Source organism: Moschus berezovskii, chromosome 4 (genome assembly GCF_049115385.1).
Source record: "Moschus berezovskii isolate FMDL1 chromosome 4, NW_MosBer_1.0, whole genome shotgun sequence".
NCBI classification, from domain to species: domain Eukaryota; kingdom Metazoa; phylum Chordata; class Mammalia; order Artiodactyla; family Moschidae; genus Moschus; species Moschus berezovskii.
The window spans coordinates 13,683,280-13,689,279 of record NC_142463.1 but is presented as its reverse complement, the minus strand read 5'-3'; positions in this window follow the sequence as shown (position 1 = coordinate 13,689,279).

Genomic DNA, 6,000 nt, shown 5'->3' with positions numbered 1-6,000 from the left:
ATAGATGAGTATCTTTTTAACAATTTATTTTTCCTTTAGACATAGAATGCTAAAACCCATAAGGAAAGATCACTTATTGGGAGACTTCTCTTTGCAGTTCATCTAACCTGTTTAGGTGGAGGAGGAAATGGCATCCCACTCCAGTATTCTTGCCTGGCAGAATACTGGAGCCTGGTAGGCTGCAGTCCATGGGGTCCCAAAAAGTCGGACATGACTGAGCGACTAACACACACACATCCTGTTTAGGCAAGAGCTCAGCATTCGGGAAACATGCTATCAGGAGTCTGGAGGAATACACTGAGTAGCCTGTTGCAGCCTCAGTTATACCACTTCTTGTTCGAGCCTGACACCCTGGCCTTAGAGTTGTCCAGGAGGTCACTCTTATTCGCAGTGACTCCCCTGTACTTTTACCAATTGCTATGGATCGGACAAGGAGCTTGGTAGCCAGAAGCCACAGAGACATGTCCTGACACCTGCTGGTGGCTGAAGGAGTCTTCACCTCGTAAAGGTAGGAACCTCATTTTTGTTGCCCAGTTTGAAAGTTCAACATTCATTGTTTCCTACTTCGTGTCAGATTTGGGGCATAATTGCATGGATACAAAGATGAAACAGTGAAGGTTACTGTTCTTGAAGAACTCATAATCTCTTTAGCAGGGAAAGAGAAAGACACACATTCAAGTATGTTAACTACATTGTGGTAGGTGTTATGGTGTGTGTGAGAAAATAGAACATAATACTCTGCAGCCAGTTCCTGGTTCAGCTGCTGAAACCCTTGTAGTTTCTTAATAGATAAGAGCATCTTTCTTTTTAATGGGGCAACTTTGAATGGGCTCCTGGATGGGGGCTGGTCACCAGAAAGAGCAAGCCATGATTAGAAGCTTGGAATTTTCAGGCCTGCGTCTACCCTCACTTCTCTAGTGAGGGTAGAAGGGTTGGAAATGGGAGTTAATAATTGATCACGCCTATACAAGTAAGCCTCTGTAAAATGCCAATAGCACGGGCTTCTGAGCGCTTTCATGCTGGTGAATACAGCCATATACTGGGAAGGTGTGTACCCTGACTCCATAGAAACAGAAGTTCCTGCTCTTGGGGCCCTCCCAGACCTCATCCTGTGTGTCTCACCTGCCTCTTCATCTGTATCCTTTATCATATAATTTTTTAACAGACTGGTAAATGTGTTTCCGAGTTCTGTGATCCACTGTAGCAAGTTATTAAAATCTGAGTACAGGAATGTGGGAACTTCCCATTTGTAACCAAGTTGTTTAGAAGTCGTGGGTAACTTGTTACTTGGGACTGGCATCCGAAGTGGGGACAGTCTCATGGGACTGAGCCCTTCATCTGTGTGATGTGACACTCTCTTCAGGGCAATCATGTCAGAACAGAGATTTAACTGTAGGACGCTCAGCTGGGGTCACAGAGAATTGCTTAGTGGTCACACATTTGGTGACCAGAAGTGTCAGAAGTTGTGTGGCAAGTTCAGAGTGCCACGGAAAAGATTGGTTAACTCTGCGTCTCTTCATAAGGAACTCTCTCGAGCTCCCAGGCTTACTTCTTTTAGTTACAGCTTTCAGTAGAGACAAAGTAGAGTCTCCCTTCCCCTATGGCCATTTTTAGGAAAAGGAAACAAATTAGCCCAGCCTGAGTCAAATGTCCTCTTTCTGAGGACATTGAAAAACCAATGAAACAAATTCTGGGCACAGATTACATATATGACAGCCAAAGTTTTGAGGGATGAATCAGGAGGAGCTGGGTTTGGTGAGCTGGAAAGATGCGTGACCCTTGCCTTCCTATAGCACCCAAACCCAAATCAGTCCTACCATCCTACTATGTTCTTTGCCAGAGCAGCAAAGCCCAGTCCTAAACACTGGGGCTGCCTGGGAATTCCCAGGCAAAAGATCTAGATCTTATGACGTTGGCTGGGTGAGGAGGGGTGGTGCTGGGTATGTTACCTTACAAAGAAGAAGCCTGGTTCACTGATCTTGAAGGGCCATGATCTTTACATACAATGGAACACTACTCAGCCATGAAAAAGAATGAAATAATGTTGTTTGTAGCAACGTGGATGGAGCTAGAGATTAACATACTAAGTGAAGTAAGTCAGAAATAGAAAGACAAATACCATAGAATATCTCTCATATATGGAATATAAAGTATGACACAAATGAACTTCTTTGCAAAACAGAAACAGACTTACAGACATAGAGAACAGACTTGCGGCTGCCAAGGGGGAGGGAATGGGGGAGGATGGATTGAGAGTTTGGGATTAGCAGATGCAAATTATTATATACAGAATGGATAAAGAAGCCCTAAGTGTTCTTGCCTGGAGAATCCCAGGGACGGGGGAGCCTGGTGGGCTTCCGTCTATGGGGTCACACAGAGTCGGACACGACTGAAGTGACTTAGCAGCAGCAACTGTATAACACAGGGACATTCAATATCTTCTGATAAACCACAATGGAAAAGAATATGAAAAAGAATGTATGTGTATATATATATATACACATATAAAATCACTTTGATGTACAGCAGAAATTAACACAAATTGTAAATTAGCTATACTTCGATAAAATACATTTTATAAACAGAAATGAGTATGATTTTGGTGAATTCACCACAGTGCAGGGCCAGGCTCTGAATTTTGCAGATTTAGAAACATGAGCTTGTCAGTGTTTCAGAACTGACATGATTTGTAGGCATTGATCCATATGAATGGGGTTTCAACAGCAACCAATACACAAATCCTAAATGAGAATTTATTAATTTACAAAATGTATTTAAAGGCATATTGGTCTTCCCCAGGTCTGTTTTTCAAATACCGTTTTGAACCCCAAATGAATGCTGAACCCAGTGCTGGGTGCTGGGGACACAGAGATAAACTAGATACAGGCTTTGCTCTCTGAGAGCTCCATAACTTGTGTGTGTTGGGTGTGGGCAGACACCTTCCTTCTCTGAAATCACATAGCTTGAAAAACCAAGTCACAGTCAGGAAGCAGCTTGTTGAGGGTGAGACAAGAACAAGGGAGGTTGGTTGCAGGCTGGACTGCTCAGTGGTGTCTCTGACAGCCTGGATCCTGCTTTCCTTGGTGGGGAGAACTGGATCCTGGAGTTGAGTTGGCACAGCCACTGTTCCTGTGCAGTTCTGCAACCCAGCACTGCCACTGCTGGCCTCAGAAGCTCTTTGCACTTTTATGGCTGCCTCAGTTCAGTTCAGTTCAGTCGCTCAGTCGTGTCCAACTCTCCGCGACCCCATGAATCACAGCACGCCAGGCCTCCCTGTCCATCACCAACTCCCGGAGTACACTCAAACTCATGTCCACAGACTCGGTGATGCCATCCAGCCATCTCATTCTCTGTCGCCCCCTTCCCTTCCCGCCCCCAACCTTTCCCAGCATCAGAGTCTTTTCTAGTGAGTCAACTCGTCGCATGAGGTGGCCAAAGTATTGCAGCTTCAGCTTTAGCATCAGTCCCTCCAATGAACATCCAGGATTGATCTCCTCTAGAATGGACTGGTTGGATCTCCTTGCAGTATAAGGGACTCTCAAGAGTCTTCTCCAACACCACAGTTCAAAAGCATCGATTCTTCGGCGATCAGCTTTCTTCACAGTCCAACTCTCACATCCATACATGGCCAAGGGAAAAACCATTGCCTTGACTAGACGGACCTTGGTTGGCAAAGTAATGTCTCTGCTTTTTAATATACTATCAAGGTTGGTCATAACTTTCCTTCCAAGGAGCAAGCGTCTTTTAATTTCATGGCTGCAATCAGCATCTGCAGTGATTTTGGAGCCCAAAAAAATAAAGTCTGACACTGTTTCCACTGTTTTTCCATCTATTTCCCATGAAGTGATGGGACCAGATGCCATGATCTTTGTTTTCTGAATGTTGAGCTTCAAGCCAACCTTTTCACTCTCCTCTTTCACTTTCAAACAGTCCCTTAAAGGCTTCCCTGGTGGCTCAGAGGTTAAAGCGTCTGCCCGCAATGCAGGAGACCCGGGTTCAATCGCTGGGTCAGGAAGATCCCCTGGAGAAGGAAATGGCAACCCACTCCAGTATTCTTGCCTGGAGAATCCCATAGTTGGAGGAGCCTGGTAGGCTACAGTCCACGGGGTCGCAAAGAGTCAGACACGACTGAGTGACTTCACTTCACAGTCCCTTAAAGCATAACTTTTCTCTGTAGAAAGCTCCCATCTTATGGAAAATCTCCCCCCAGATCTGGGAGCTGAACGGTGTTGGTGGCATTCCCTATGAGTCGCATCCATTTCCCATTGATCTTACCATCATGTCACTTAGGACAGGAGCTGCCCTGAGGGCCCCTCAACCTTGCCTCCTTGTTAATCTGTGTTGTTCTTTTTATTTAAGGGCGCAGGCTCCAGAGTGCATGTGCTCAGTAGTTACAGCACCCAGGCTTGGGATCTTTGTTTCCTGACCCTGGATCAAATGCACGTCCCCTGCACTGGCAGAAGGATTCTTAACCACTGGACTGCCAGGGAAGTCTCCACGTATGTGTGTTGTTCTGATTGGACTCTGCATACTCCTCTGTGAGCCTCTACATTACTTTGGTCAAGTGTCTCTCCTCCCAACAGTTTTTTCAAACATTTGACAATCTTCCATCCAAACTTTGTCCCTCTAACTCCTAACAGGTGACCGTGCCACCTACTTTAGTTAGGAAATAAGGGTGGAGTGCTACTCCCTTAAGCTCATGAGGAAAGGCTCAACTATCCATCTTTAGTGCTCTAGGGCATCTCCCAGGGCCACCCCTCCCCACTTCAGCCTACTTGCTCTGTCCGCTCCAATTCGCATCAGTCCCTATAATATGTTGTTATAGGAGCCCAAACTGACTCAAACCCTTGGCTCTCACTTCTGGCCTTTTCCTCTTTGCTGCTGCTGCTAAGTCACTGCAGTCGTGTCCGACTCTGTGTGACCCCATAGACGGAAGCCCACCAGGCTCCCCCGTCCCTGGGATTCTCCAGGCAAGAACACTGGAGTGGGTTGCCATTTCCTTCTCCAATGTGTGAAAGTGAAAAGTGAAAGTGAAGTCGCTCAGTCATGTCTGACTCGTAGTGACCCCACGGACTGCAGCCCCCCAGGCTCCTCCGTCCATGGGATTTTCTAGGCAAGAGCACTGGAGTGGCGTGCCATTGCCTTCTCCTCTTTATTTCCTCTTTATTTATTTATTTGGCTGAGCCAGGTCTAAGTCACAGCATGCAAACTCTTAGTTGCAGTATGTGGGATCTAGTTCCTTGACCAGGAATCAAACCTGGGCTCCCTGCATTGGGAGTGCGGAGTCAGCCGCTGGACCACCATGCAAGTCCCCTTTCCTCTTTCTCTCTCCTGCCCCATCCTCTGCAAGTCCCTTGGTATTTCCCAGGGTCCTGTCCTAGATTCCCTTTTCTCCTTTCTCTGGTTTCTCTCCCTGAGTGACCTCACCCACTCCCAGGGCTTCAATTGCTATTTCTGTAGCACTCCTAAATATCTTTTCTTCAGCTGTTTAGTTCCCTTGTGTGAGATAATAGGAAAAATGTATATATATATATTGGTCTCTGTCCCAGGTTCCTGGTTTAGAGACAGGGCCTAAAAGTCTTGTAATTTCCCAAGTGATAAGAGCGCTGCCAGCATCTTTTTGTTCTAATATTTGGTTTTTGACTCTGTCCCTGACACAAGGCTCTTAAAACACTTGTAAAACTTCTCAGTCCAGATAAGAGCACAATGAACATCTTTTGTTTTAATGAGGCCACTCTGGGTGAGCTCCTGAATGGGAGTTGGTCACTAGAAAAACCAAGCCAGGCAGGATTAGAAGATTATCCTGACAGGACAGAGGCCTGGACATGGAGTGAATAATTGATCATGCCTATGTGAGGAGGACTCCATAAAATCCCAACATTAGGCATTCAGGGACTTTCCAGGTTGGTAAATGCATCCACTTATGGGCAGGGTGTTGCATCCCAACTCCACGAGGACAGACACTCATGTGCTTGGTAGTCATCCAGACCTCACCCTATA